At 47.0% G+C, this 13,225-nt stretch overlaps 1 protein-coding gene across 2 annotated transcripts in view; it reads right to left on the minus strand.

Annotated features, from left to right (window-relative positions):
• Nucleotides 1–13,225, minus strand: part of cfap161 (cilia and flagella associated protein 161) — a 79,772-nt gene that overhangs the window by 41,612 nt on the left and 24,935 nt on the right. The window lies entirely within an intron of this gene.

Genomic DNA, 13,225 nt, shown 5'->3' on the forward strand with positions numbered 1-13,225 from the left:
GCTTCCCAGCAAGATGGCACAAAGAGCAGCAGCCTGAGGAATGTGAGCAGCTGGCAGGGCCTGCAGATTTTCCGATGCATTCGTGAAGGTGCCAGGAACTCCCATAGCAGAGTGGTGCAGGCTCTCTCTGAAGGAAGGTAGCAGGGGCAGTTATTGAAACCTCAATCACCCCAAGAACAATGCAGGAAGAGATTTGATGACCTCACAAGGGTGGCCAAGGTAAGTTAAGGCTAGTGTGTCAATACACATCTTCTACCACTCAGACAGCTTCATTCACCTCCTTACATCTTTCTCTCTTAGCACCTGGGTGTCAGCGGAACTCCTGCTAAGGACAACCTCTCCAAACACCTTCTTTACTCAAAACCACTCTCACAACTCAGGTTGGCGGTCACAAGGGCTTCTTTTAGTATTCAAGAACGCTTCTTTTAAAAGGAGAAGGCACCTTCATCTCTCATCATGGCAAGCATGACCTCCGTGACACTCACTGACCTGTAACATTAGCTTCTGTCCCTCTAAAGGAAAAGATGGCACACAACCAGCTGCAGAGAAGGACAACAGTGGGAGGACCACCATCACTGGAAACCCTATGGGGTGAAATTGGACATTGACGGGGACTCAAATCAGGCGGAATCGCTTTTTCCGACCGTTATACATGTCTGATATTCAGTTCTATTGACTTCAATGGAACTGAATATCGGACGGGTGTCTAACGGGCGACCGGCGCAATACCACATGTTTATGTATCGCCGTCCTTGTCCAAATTCAACCCCCGAGTCCACAAGAAGAGACGGCGAATGTTTATGAGAAGGTGTTAGATTAAGAGAAGGTGTTAGATTAAGAGGAGGTATTAGGTTCAGAGTTTTTTTTTTAAAGATTAAGAGGTGTTAGATTTAATGGGCAGGTGAGAATGTAGGAGAGAGTAAAGTTGGAGGTGAGCTGGCAAGAGAAGGTTGGTAAAGGCTGGGCATGGCTCAGCAGATGTTGTTTCAGCTTCTTGTGCTTTCATAAACTATTGCAATGCTCTTACACTAAGATCTCTGTTTCTTCAAGGGCAAAAGTCATAGCTAAACAAGCGCTTCTGTTTTTCATATCATTGGGGTGCCTTGGAGCAAGAGGTCAGACACTCTGATGACCTCCCAGACACTACCAGATTAACAGTAGCTGCCAAGTTCTTATCAACTCTCCATCCTGGTGTCTTACCTGCGCACCCACCAGCAAAGAGAGACACCCACTTGCGAGGAATTAGTTAGACAGTCAGAAAAAGTATCGCCAGCAAGTTACTTAGCATTAAGCGGGAATGAAAACCTGGGACTGGAAAAGAGGGAGAATGCTTTTCCTCCACGGAGGGGGTGGAAACAACCGCCCTCAACCGAGGAGCCTGGGGACCCAGATCTAAGGAGCCCAGTCTTCAAAAGAACAGTGATTCAGGAGCATGGATCTCATGTGCAGACAGTGGAGACGGTTTCCATACATATGGTTGAGATGATGAGGAGTGCATTTTTTTTTCTATTCGTTCATGGGATGTGGGCATCGCTGGCAAGGCCAGCATTTATTGCCCATCCCTAATTGCCCTTGAGAAGGTGGTGGTGAGCTGCCTTCTTGAACCGCTGCATTCCGTGTGATGAAGGTACTCCCACAGTGCTGTTAGGGAGGGAGTTCCAGGGTTTTGACCCAGCAACGATGAAGGATCGGCGATATACCTCCAAGTCAGGATGGTGTGTAACTTAGAGGGGAACCTGGAGATGGTGGTGTTCCCATGCGCCTGCTGCCCTTGTCCTTCTAGGTGGTAGAGGTCGCGGGTTTGGAAGATGCTGCCGAAGAAGCCTTGGCGAGTTGCTGCAGTGCATCTTGTAGTTGGTGCACACTGCAGCCACGGTACGCCGGTGGCGGAGGGAGTGAATGTTTAAGGTGATGGATGGAGTGCCAATCAAGCGGGCTGCTTTGTCCTGGATGGTGTCGAGCTTCTTGAGTGTTGTTGGAGCTGCACTCATCTAGGCAAGTGGAGGGTATTCCATCACACTCCTTACTTGTGCCTTGTAGATAGTGGACCGGCTTTGGGGAGTCAGGAGGCGAGACACTCGCCGCAGAATACCTAGCCTTTGAACTGCTCTTGTTGCCACAGTATTTATGTGGCTGGTCCAGTTAAGTTTCTGGTTAATGGTGACCCCCAGGATGTTGATGGTGGGAGATTCGGCAATGGTAAGGGATTCGGTGATGGTAATGCTGCTGAATGTCAAGGGGCGGTAGTTAGACTCTCGCTTGTTGGAGATAATCATTGCCTGGCACTTCTGTGGCGCGAATGTTACCTGCCTCTTATCAGCCCAAGCCTGAACGTCATCCAAGTCTTCATGCGGGCATGGACTTTTTCATTATCTGAGGAGTTGTGAATGGCACTGAACACTGTGCAGTCATCAGCAAACCTCCCCATTTCTGACCTTATGTTGGAGGGAAGGTCATTGATGAAGCAGCTGAAAATGGTTGGGCCTAGGACACTGCCCTGAGGATAACTCCTGCAGCAATTGACCTTCAACCACCACAACCATCTTCCTTTCTGCTAGGTATGACTCCAGCCAGTGGAGAGTTCCCACCCCCCCCACCCCCCCAATTCCCATTGACTTCAGTTTTCCTAGGGCACCTTTGTGGTGTATGTGCCTTTAAGAGCCCCTGTGTACTGTAATGCCGGTAGTGGCCACTCGGGCTATATAAGCCTGTATAGTCTCTTGTATCTGTTAGTTCACCTCCAGACCTTGTCCAGTAAACACCTGTTAAACCAATTCCTGCATTCCGTGTCTCCATTAACACACGAATACAACAGTGGCGACGAATTGGAAACGGACTTACCTGCAATTCGGCAGCACCTCAAGGATATTGATTCCTCAGACGAAGGTCGAAGAGAAAAAAAGAAAAAAAAAACTGTGGTTTCACCAGCTAGCCAGGCTGGTGGCAGGTACTGCAATAATCCTTCCTGGGCGGCGGGCTGGGGCTCGATCGGCTGGCTCTGCAGCGGGGCCGAGCAGCGAAGGCGGAGGCAAACAGAGACGAAGGGTGGAGCACTCGGGAGACAGCCAGCTCTACAAAGCAGGTCGGAGTTCGGACCAAGCAGAGGGAGGGAAAAGTCCCAGAGAGTCCGGCGGGAACGAGTCTCTGACTATTAAAAATATCTCTATAAATAAAAACCGCGGAGAACAGCAACAGCGGCGGGAAAGCGCCATTTTTTTTCTCGGCAGGGAAGAAAGGAAAGCGCAGGAGGCGCCATTTTTTTTTCAGGATGCCTAAGACTGGCAATATTACTGCTTTCGATAATGATGTAGAGGATTGGACCACATATGTGGAAAGAGTGGAGGTATATTGCACAGCGAATGAAATAGAGGATGATAAAAAGGCATCGATACTTCTAAATCTAATGGGCGCAAAGACATACGGGCTGTTATGAAAATTAATCACTCCAGCCAAACCGATGGACAAGAATTTTAAGGAGATTGTTGATACCCTACAGGAGCACTTAAACCCAACACCGCTGCTGATAGCGGAACGATTCAAATTCTTCAGGAGGAATCAGCACAAGAATGAAAGTAACGCTGATTACCTCACCGAATTAAGGAAGCTGTCAAAGCACTGCCAATTCAGAGCAGGACTGGCAGATTCTCTTCGAGACAAATTCGTCTGCGGTCTCCTAAGTGAAGGAACACAGAAAAGGTTACTTTCTGAGAAAGATTTAACACTGGACAAGGCTTTCAGTGTGGCTGTATCATACGAAGCAGCAGCAAGAGGAGCTGCAGAGATACAGCAAAAGCCACAGGACTTCGGCACCCATGAAATGACACAGGGTTTCGAGAGATGTTATCGCTGCGGCAGATCCACCCATGACCGGAGGGACTGCTGGTTTAAGGACAAAGCATGCAGGCAATGCGGAAAGATGGGACACATTGCACGTGTATGCCGATCTGGAAACAAAAAATCCACTGACAGAAAAAAAATCAATAAGGAAAAGTACAGAAAGGTACAAATGATGACGGACAGTAGCTCCGAAGACCAGAAGAGTGATAGCGACTCCGGAAATAAGAGACTAAGCTGTCTCAAATTACATAATGTAATTGCCAAAGAAGATTACCAGACCATTTGGGTTACCCTCACGATAGCGGGGTCCCCAGTTAAAATGGAGCTAGATACAGGATCAGCTCTGACCGTCATAAGTCGACGGGATTACGAGCGGCTATTTCCGCATATACCTTTGAAAGACACATCCATTATCTTGAAGACATATACGGGGCAGAAAGTATACCCCAGAGGGAAAATAAGGGTGCCTGTTGTATACAACGGCAAGGAAATACAGAAGTTGTATTTATACGTTCTGCAAGATGGTGGTCCACCGCTGTTGGGACGTGAATGGATCTGGAAGATACGTTTAGACTGGCACTCCATTCAGGCACTGACGGTGACGAGTAAGAGAAAAAATGATGATGACGTCATGCCTGAACGATTAAAAGACATCTTGGCCAACGCCAAAGAAGTGTTCCAACAGGAACTAGGAACCTTGAAAGGCGTCACCGCCTCAATAAAAGTGGAAGATGCGGCAATTCCCAAGTTTTTTAAGGCAAGGCCAGTGCCATACGCAATTCGTCCAGCAGTCGAGGCAGAGCTGGAGAATTTAGAAAAGACAGGCGTGTTATCCAAGATAGATTGGAGCGAGTGGGCAACACCCATCGTCCCGGTCATGAAGAAAACATTGAATAATGATAAATCTGAAGAACAGAGAAAAATTCACATCTGTGGGGACTTCAAGGTGACTGTAAACCCGGTCCTTCACATGGTACAGTATCCTCTTCCGAGGATAGAAGATATTTTCGCCTCACTATCCGGAGGGAAACGTTTCTCCAAAATTGACTTGGCACAGGCATATCTACAGATGGAGGTTGAGGAGGCCTCTAAAAAGTATCTCACGATAAACACACACAAAGGCCTGTACCAGTACAATCGACTGGTTTTCGGAGTAGCATCAGCTCCAGCTATCTGGCAAAGAGCTATGGAGCAAGTCCTGCAAGGGATTCCGGGGACTCAATGCTACCTAGACGACATCCTAGTAACAGGAGAAAACGACAACGAGCACCTTGCCAATTTGGAGCAGGTGCTCACTAGGCTGAGAGAACGGGGCCTACGAGCAAATCGCCCCAAGTGCGAATTTTTTCAGAAACAAATATCGTATTGTGGCCACATAATTAACGAAGAAGGGTTGCATAAGTCACCTGAAAAAATTGAAGCGGTCATAAAAGCCCCAGCACCTGAAAATGTCTCACAATTAAGGTCGTTCCTGGGATTGATAAATTACTATCATAAATTTTTACCGAACTTGTCAACTGTTCTGCACCCTCTTAATGAACTGCTACAAACGGGAGTAATTTGGAAATGGAGCGAAGACTGTAAACGTGCCTTCCATAAATGTAAAGGCTTGATCACGTCCAAGGAAGTTTTGGCTCATTACAACCCATCACTGCCAATCAGACTGGCGTGCGATGCATCCCCTTACGGCGTAGGAGCGGTATTATCGCATAAATTCCCTGATGGCTCGGAGCGTCCGATAGCTTTTGCGTCACGCTCATTGAACTCAGCTGAGCGTAACTATGCCCAGATCGACAGGGAAGCACTCAGCCTGGTATGGGGAGTGAAGAAATTCAACCATTACCTAAACGGACAAAAATTTACCTTGTTGACTGACCATCAACCCCTCATCTCCATATTCAACCCTAAAAAGGGCGTTCCCATTATGACAGCGCAAAGGCTACAGAGGTGGTCCCTTTTCCTAGGGGCACACCAATATGACATAGAATACAAAGGATCAAAACAGCATGGAAATGCTGACGGTTTATCGCATCTACTGTTGCCAACGGTAGAAGAGGCACCTACAGTGGACCCAGTGGAAATGTTCCACTCAACCATAGTGGAATGTCTACCAGTAACAAATTCTACCATTGAAAAAGAAACGAGAAATGACCCGACTCTCTCACGAGTCTATGATTTAACGGTGAAGGGATGGCCAGCACATGGCGAACCACTGTTGCCAGCATTCTCGCAAAGAAGAGAACAGCTGTCAGTGTGCCGAGGAACCTTGATGTGTGGATCCAGAGTGGTGATTCCACCCAAACTCCAGGATAAAGTGCTAAAGGAGCTTCACGAGGGGCATCTGGGTGGAGTGAAAATGAAGAACCTAGCCAGAGCGTTTGTGTGGTGGCCAGGTATTGATGGAGACATCGAAGAAATGACCAAGGGCTGTCTAGGATGCCAGAAGGTCCAAAACGCCCCACCACAAGCCCCTCTACATCCATGGGAGTGGCCCTCATCTCCATGGTAAAGGGTACACATCGACTTTGCTGGTCCATTTATGGACTCAACGTTCTTAATCGCGGTTGATGCACACTCCAAGTGGCCGGAGGTAAAAAAGATGTCCTCCACCACCACGGAAAAAACCATCACAGTATTAAGGACCATATTTGCCAGGAATGGGCTGCCTGAACAGATCTGTTCTGATAATGGACCACAATTTGTGTCCGAAGAATTCAGGAAGTTCTTAAAAAACAATGGGGTTAAGCACTACACGTCCGCCCCATACCATCCCGCCACCAATGGATTGGCTGAAAGGTTTGTCCAGACCTTCAAGAAGGCCATAAAGGCTATGGGTAATGAAGACATTAATCTACAGCATAAGGTAGATAACTTCTTGTTTGCCTACAGGAATGCAACACATGTGGTTACAAACCAAACTCCCGCCATGATGTTTTTCAATAGAAGACTAAGATGCCGGCTGGATTTGATCAAGCCAAACATCAGTAGGGACATAGAGAACCAGCAATTTCAAGGCATGAATGCAAGGCCAACTAGAACCTTCCAGATAGGTCAACAAGTTTTGACCCGGGACTACCGTACCGAGAAACGGCAGCCTGGAACTATTTGCACACGACTAGGGCCGCTGATGTATACCGTGGACATTGGAGAAAGCATAATAAGGCGCCATGCTGACCAGATCATAGAGTCATCCGAAAAGGGACAACCTACACCACCACTCTATACGCCTAATGATGAAGCAGAGATACCCATAGTATCTACCTCTGATCCGGTGATACTGGAACCAGATGAACCCGACACTGGCATTCAAGCCGAATCGACCTTGCCAAAAGAACCTACTACACCACCGAAAACTACTACACCACCAAGGCGTTATCCGGACCGAGTCAGGAAACCTCCAGAGAGACTGACTTATAATTGATTAACTGCAGCAAATGTGTAGATTATTGTTCTTGTACACATGTTAATAACAATTACTTAAAATGTTATGTACTGGTTGTCTAAAAGGGGAGGAATTGTGGTGTATGTGCCTTTAAGAGCCCCTGTGTACTGTAATGCCGGTAGTGGCCACTCGGGCTATATAAGCCTGTATAGTCTCTTGTATCTGTTAGTTCACCTCCAGACCTTGTCCTGTTAAACCAACTCCTGCATTCCGTGTCTCCATTAACACACGGATACAACAACCTTGATGCCACACTCGGTCAAATGCTGCCTTGATGCATCCGCAAGAAATTTATCATGATTTGCAGAGCACCTTGGAGACAATGGGTAGGGCAGTTCATTGGCTGAACAGAGAACATGAACAAAACAGCTGAATTCCAGAGGTGAGGTGAGAGTGACTACCCTTGACATCAAGGCAGCATTGAAGTCAATGGGAATCTCAGCCCCAGGACATCGCTACAGGAATTCCTCAGGGCAGTGTCCTAGACCCAACCATCTTCAGCTGCTTCATCAATGACCTTTCCTCCATCATATGGTCCAAGTGGGGATGTTTGCTAAATATTGCAGTGTTCAGTTCCATTAGCAACTCCTCAGATAATGAAGCAGTCTGTGCCCACATGCAGCAAGACCTGGACAACATTCAGGCTTGGACTGATAAGTGGCAAGTAACATTCGCACCACACAAGGGCCAAGCAATGACTATCTCCAACAAGCGAGAGTCTAACCACCTCCTCTTGGCATTCAACGGCATTAACATCGTCGAATTCCACACCATCAACATCCTGGGGGTCACCATAGACCAGAAACTTAACTGGATCAACCACATAAATACTGTGGCTGCAATAGCAGGTCAGAAGCTGGGTATTCTGTGGTGAGTGACTCACCTCCTGACTCCCAAAGCCTTTCCACCATCTACAAGGCACAAGTAAGGCGTGTGATGGAATACTCTCCACTTGCCTGGATGAGTGCAGCTCCAACAACACTCAAGAAGCTCGACACCATCCAGGACAAAGCAGCCCGCTTGATTGGCACCCCTTCCACCACCTTAAACATTCACTCCCTCCACACCGGCACATCGTGGCTTCACTGTGCACCATCTACAAGATGCACTGCAGGAACTCACCAAGGTTTCTTTGACAGCACCTCCCAAACTCGCGACCTCTACCACCTAGAAGGACAAGGGCAGCAGGTGCATGGGAACACCTCCAAGTTACCCTCCAAGTCACACACCATCCTGACTTTTCAATATATCACCATTCCTTCATCGTCACTGGGTCAAAATCCTGGAACTCCCTCCCTAACAGCACTGTGGGAGTACGTTCACCACATGGACTGCAGCGGTTCAAGAAGGTGGCTCACCACCATCTTCTCATGGGCAATTAGGAATGGACAATAAATGCTGGCCTTGCCAGCGACACCCAATCCCATGAATTAATTTTAAAAAATGGTTGCAACAAGTGCTGAGGGGCACTAAGGTTCTCTGATGCTGCCTTGGAAACCCTGGTGCAGGCAGTGGACAGGAGGAGAGAGATCCTCTTCCCCCCAGGCAACAACTCTGTCACCAGTGGGAAGAACACACTGAAGTGCGAGGCTCGAGTTGTGGCTGCAGCAGGTGACATAGCTCAGTGACAGCGAAGGCGCTTTATACATTGCTCCTCAGTGAAGTTCATATAGAAGTGCTCCCTGAATACCTGCTGTGGATATTGCCTCTTCAATGTCGTATCTGCTTCAGGATACCTTACTGTCACTGATATAGTGGTGGTAATGATGTGGGGCAGGTTTAGGGCTAGGGGTTAGCTATGCCCCCTTGATCCCATTTAAATGTGGCAGAACAGGGTTGTGGTAGGCTAAAAAGGAACTGGCACTTTTCTGGAAGGAGAATTCAGGTATGTTTTTTGTGGCGGATTTTAGCTGGAGCTTTTAGGAATGCATTTTTCTTTCTTTACTGCCTAAAATAAACAGTAATTCAGAGAAAATGCGTCAAAATGGACATATATGTATTGGAAAGGGTGCAGAGAAGAGCAACATAACTGATCCCAAGTGGAAAAGGTTGAACAAGAGAAAAGATTAAAGGAGCTGAAGCTCTGCGATCATAGAATCTTACAGCACAGAAGAAACATAGAAGATAGGAGCAGGAGTAGGCCATTCGGACCCTCAAGCCTGCTCCGCCATTCAATGCGATCATGGCTGATCATCCAAATTCAGTACCCTGTCCCTGCTTTCTCCCCATATCCCTTGATCCCTTTAGCCTTAAGAAATATATCCAACTCCTTCTTGAATATATTTAATGAATTGGCCTCCACTGCCTTCTGTGGTAGAGAATTCCACAGGTTCACCACTCTCTGGGTGAAGAAATTCCTCCTCATCTCTGTCCTAAATGGCTTACCCCTTATCCTTAGACTGTGACCCCTGGTTCTGGACTCCCCTGCCATCGGGAACATCCTTCCTGCATCCAGTCTGTCTAGTCCTGTTAGAATTTTATAAGTTTCAATGAGATCCCCTCTCATTCTTCTAAACTCCAGCGAGTATAAGCCCAATCGACCCAATCTCTCCTCATACGTCATTCCTGCCATCCCAGGTATCAGTCTGGTGAATCTTCGCTGCACTCCCTCCATGGCAAGAACATCCTTCCTCAGATAAGGCGACCAAAACTGCACACAATACTCAAGGTGTGGTCTCACCAAGGCCCTGTACAACTGCAGCAAGACATCCTTGTTGTTGTGCTCGAACCCATTCGGCCCATCATGCCTGTGCCAGTTCTTTGACAGGGCTATCCAATTAGTCCCACCACTGCTCTTTCCCCATAGCTCTGCAAATGTTTCCTTTTCAAATATTTATCTAATTCCCTTTTGAATGTTACTATAGAATCTGCTTCCATCGCCCTTTCAGGCAGCGCATTCCAGATCACAACAACTCGCTGCGTAAAAAAATTCTCCTCATCTCACCTCTGGTTCTTTTGCCAATTATCTTAAATCTGTGTCCTCTGGTTACCCACCCTCCCTCCAGTGGAAACAGTTTCTCCTTATTTACTCTATCAAAACCACTCAGAAATGTGAACACCTCTATTAAATCTCCCCTTAATCTTCTCCACTCTAAGGAGAACAATCCCAGTTTCTCTAGTCTCTCCGCATAACTCAAGACCCTTATCCCTGGTACAATTCTGGTAAATCTCCTCTGCACCCTCTCCAATCTAGAGAATAGGTCTCAGGAGGACCTCTTTGAGGTACAGAAATTATTAAAGGTATATTATCACAGAAATCACAGAAACCCCACAGTGCAGATAGAGGCCATTTCGGCCCATCGAGCCTGCACCGACACATATCCCACCCTATCCCCGTAACCCCACGTACATAATCCCCCTAACACTAAGGGTCAATTTATCATAGCCAATCAACCTAACCCGCACATCTTTGGACTGTGGGAGGAAACCGGAGCACCCGGAGGAAACCCACGCAAACACGGGGAGAATGTGCAAACTCCACACAGACAGTCACCCGAGGCCGGATTCGAACCCGGGTCCCTGGCGCTGTGAGGCAATAGTGCTAACCACTATGCCACCGTGCTCCAGGGTAAATCAGGCCAGAGGACATAAATTGAAATTAGTGAAAAGGAACAGTTAAACGATATTAGAAAAAAGTATCTTTAGTGTCAGCTTGGTTCAGTGGTTGTGCTTTTGTCTCAAGTCAGAAGGTTATGGTCTGGATATTCCGATCCCTACGGGGTGAGCACGCGCTGTGTACCCACCCGTAGGGACATCGGAAATGCCGGTTTCAGGCATGCCGAGCGCACGCGCTGAAAACTGGCATTTCCGATCTATCAAGAATGCTCTTGACAGATCCTCTGCCTGCCCTGGAGAAGGGCCTCTGCGGGGGGAGAGTTCCGCTTTCTGGAGACTCTCCGCCCGCAGAAAACCCTTAGAAATCTTACGCCTGGCAAAAGCAAGCGTAAAGCCTGCTTTTACTAGGATGAGAGTTGAAAAAAGTAAAAAAAAATTCAGTCATTTATCATTTAAAAATACTTTAAAAAAAGGTAAGTTTATTTTTAGCCCTGTAAAAAAACTTTAATTATTTTTTTCAAAAAATTAAATTTTTCTTTAAAATATTTAATTTATTGTAATTTCAACTAATTTAAAAAATGTAAATTTAAAAAAAAAATTATTTAAAGTTTTGCTATGTTTTTGGGGTGATCTCCATTCATATATTTGACAGGTCTATCTGTTAAGTGTATGAAGGGGGATTCCCTTCTTTGATTGGCTCCTCTGGCCCACGTGATTCCAGGGACACTGCGAACCGCCTGCGCCTCTGGGATACATGGGCCCTGCACACTTGGAGTTGGAGAAGCCCAGGAGCGGAACAATACGCACCTCGGGAGCCCTCAGGTAAGTGCATAGATTTTTTCCAGATCGGAGGCTTCCGCACGCGGGAAGCCTCCGATCGGAAAATACGGTCCCAGTCTAAGAGTAGAGCATGTAACCTCAGCTGACACTTCAGTGCAGTAATGAAAGGGTCTGCATTGTCTGAAATAACAACAGAAAATGCTGGAAAAACTCAGCAGGTCAGGCAACATCCCTGGAGAGAAATTTGAGTTGACTTTTTGGGTCGAACCCTTCTTCAAAACTGGAAAGAAAAGAAAATTGATCGAAGGCAGGGCTGCGATCGGACAAAAGAAGTGAAAGAAACAAAACATAGAAACATAGAAGATAGGAGCAGGAGTAGGCCATTCGGCCCTTCGAGCCTGCTCCGCCATTCAATGAGATCATGGCTGATCATCCAAATTCAGTACCCTGTCCCTGCCTTCTCCCCATATCCCTTGATCCCTTCAGCCTCAAGAAATATATCCAACTCCTTCTTGAATATATTTAATGAACTGGCCTCCACCACCCTCTGTGGCAGAGAATTCCACAGGTTCACCACTCTCTGGGTGAAGAAATTCCTCCTCATTTCAGTCCTAAATGGCTTACCCCTTATCCTTAGACTATGACCCCTAGTTCTGGACTCCCCGGCCATCAGAAACATCCTTTCTGCATCTAGTCTGTCCAGACCTGACAGAATTTTATAGGTTTCGATGAGATCCCCTCTCAATCTTCTAAACTCCAGTGAGTATAAGCCCAATCGACACAATCTCTCATCGTACGTCATTCCTGCCATCCCAGGTATCAGCCTGGTGAATCTTCGCTGCACTCCCTCCATGGCAAGAACGTCCTTCCTCAGGTAAGGTGACCAAAACTGCACACAATACTCAAGGTGTGGTCTCACCAAGGCCCTGTACAACTGCAGCAAGACATCCTTGTTCTTGTACTCGAACCCTCTTGCTACGAAGGTCAACATACCATTTGCCTTCTTAACCGCCTGCTGCACCTGCATGCTTACCTTCAGTGACTGGTGCACAGTAACACCCAGGTCTCTTTGCACTTCCCCTTCTCCCAATCTATTGCCATTCAAATAATAATCTGCCTTCCTGTTTTTGCCACCAAAGTGCATAACCTCACATTTATCCACATTATAGTGCATTTGCCATGTTTCTGCCCAATCACCCAACCTGTCCAAATCGTACTGGAGTTTCACAACATCCTCCTCACAGCTTACCCTCCCACCCAGCTTTGTGTCGTCTGCAAATTTGGAGATATTACATCCAATTCCCTCGTCCAGATCATTAATATATATTGTGAACAGCTGGGGTCCTAGGACCGATCCTTGCGGTACCCCACTAGTCACTGCCTGCCACTCGGAAAACGACCCGTTTATTCCAACTCTTTGCTTTCTGTCCACCAATCAGTTCTCTATCCAAGTCAATACCTTGCCCCCAATCCCATGTGCCTTAATTTTGCACGCTAATCTCTTATGTGGGACCTTATCGGAAGCCTTCTGAAAGTCCAAATACACCACATCCACTGGTTCTCCCTTATCTATTTTGCCAGTTACATCCTCAAAAAATTCCAGTAGATTAG

This window comes from Somniosus microcephalus, chromosome 27 (genome assembly GCF_052327205.1).
Source record: "Somniosus microcephalus isolate GS21.2 chromosome 27, FLI_Smic_1.0, whole genome shotgun sequence".
NCBI classification, from domain to species: Eukaryota; Metazoa; Chordata; class Chondrichthyes; order Squaliformes; family Somniosidae; genus Somniosus; species Somniosus microcephalus.